This window comes from Pteropus vampyrus, unplaced genomic scaffold (genome assembly GCF_000151845.1).
Source record: "Pteropus vampyrus isolate Shadow unplaced genomic scaffold, Pvam_2.0 Scaffold43, whole genome shotgun sequence".
Classification (NCBI taxonomy): Eukaryota; Metazoa; Chordata; class Mammalia; order Chiroptera; family Pteropodidae; genus Pteropus; species Pteropus vampyrus.
In genome coordinates, this window is record NW_011888824.1 from 7,848 (window position 1) to 10,176 (window position 2,329).

Below are 2,329 nucleotides of genomic sequence, written 5' to 3' on the forward strand. Positions count from 1 at the left end.
CAAATAAATATTTTGGGGGAAGTATCAGGGAAGTATACATACGAATATCATTGAAAAACATTGATTTACCCTATTAAATTTGAAGAATATGTTTTTCTTCTTAATAATAGTCAATAGCGTGATTTTCAAAATCTCATTTCATTTGGACAGTGTAAAGATATCTTCAACTATCTCAATCTAAATGCTTACATTTGTTCAAAGAACAAAATCATCGCTGATGAACTATCCTCGAAAACCGACCACTTACAATAACTTCTATGGCTTTCCTAAACCATGAGTAAAATAAAGCATAAATCAAAGGGTTCATGGCTGAGTTATAATAAGCACACCAACAGCAAATCTCATAAATATAGGCAGGGGTTATGAAGCCCATAAAGGCATCAATTAGTGAGTCAATACTATAAGGTAACAATGAAATCATAAATGCTGCTACTGTCACCCCCAGCGTTTTAGCTGATTTCCTCTCTCTCTTGGGCACTCTGGATTTATAACTATCTGATGATGATTCTGTATTGCCAGCAGTATTATCCATCCGTTTAGCCTGTTGTCTAGCCACAAGAAAAATATTACTATAGAGAATGATCATAACGAGGGTAGGTATAAAGAAGGACAGAAAATCTATCAACACCCTGTTTTGATTTACAACTGTCTGACAACCTCCTATGTAGTTGAAGGCACTATATTCCTCCCAACCCTAGGTCCCCAAGGCCTAGGCCAGGACAGCACTGATTGAGGTAGGAAAGATAAGAGTGCTAAACCGAATGCGATTTTATAGTTTTAATCTGAATTAGGAAGAACTTATTATGGGTTTATAAATGTTAGGAATTGAATGGAAAGCAATATGATCTGCCCAGAGTGTCATTCAAGATGGGGAAGCGAGTGTCAATAGAGCAAATTTGCCTGCACTAACAGATAACATGGGAAAGTCACTTCGATGCAATAAGCTCAGACTGTCCTAAATCTAGTGACATATTAAATGAGCCAGGCTTCCTATCAGATAAGAGGGAAGGATAAATTTAATGATTAGAGTCCTATTTCTTCACGCTTTTCCTGAATAATTTGAAAAATACTGCCCACCATCCTCCTATACATTTTAAGAAATTGCCTTCATATCTTAAAAAGTGGATAATTAAACAATTGTTTAGTAATTTTAACATATTCTGAAATTTCCTCTATTTAAGTTTTCATGTTCAAAAAGAAATTTATTCCTGAGGAAGTGCTCTTCAAAATCTGACCACTTATTTCCGAGTCAATATTCAGGGTTGATTTTTCAAAACACGAAAAAAATATGGCAAGATGTAGGTATTGACCAGTGAGAATGGATGCTGTTCTGAGAAGAAGGGCAGGCCTTGGAGATGCCCTCCATTACCTTATACTGCTTTTTCAGTTCTGGAGAAGGTCTAGCTCATTGCAATATGCTCCGCTTCTCTATATAATTTTGTCCTGTCAATTTCAGGCTGTCTTGGTTGCTCTCCAAAGCTTCAAATAATTGTCCTATGTGTTGAATTGAGTTTTATAATTGCTCTCAGTGAGACGGATGGTTTGATACAAGCTCTTTCGTCATGGCCCACATCAGATTTCCCTCCTGCATAGCATAACTTTTATCAATTTGTTAGAGTTTATTTTGTGATTTTGTCATATTTTTGTCATCATTTCTTTTATAATTCTTTCTAATTTTCATTTTGATTTCTTCCTTATTCCAAAGGCTTCTGTATTGAACTATCTTTTCTACAGCCTCAGATTCTCTGTCTCACACTTTGACTGCTTATTCTGATTAAGTCTCCAGTAAAGCCACAAACCCATTAGTGCCATGTAATTCTGCTCTCTGAGGCTGATTTGCAGACACTCTAGCATCTCCCACAACTTTCAGACTCAGCAATATGGTAATTTACCTCCTCAAAGGTGATTGAAGTGGCAGGTGAAGATAATCAGGAGTTTTAAGGAATAAACCTTCTGTAGCATGAATTTTGACCTGTGGGGACAGTAGCCAGGGGCAGCCAGCATATAGGTAATATTTTTATATGACTTATTAGTAGACTTCTGTTGAACCAATGCTTGAGATCTTGGTAGCATGAGATGTAGATACCAAGATTGTTCACATCTAGAACATCCAGTTTTTGAAGTGGTTCATACATCTCTACTGAAGTCTTCAAACTTGATTATTATTTTCTTGTATATGATCAGCACAGTTATATTAAAAACTGCTAACGATATTCCACTTAGTTATTTTAAAGCATCATATAGATTGTCTGTTTTTTAAAAACTTGTCTGTTATTTCCATTGCGTTTCACTATATTGTCATCTCCTTTTTTGGGAATTTTTTTTTTCA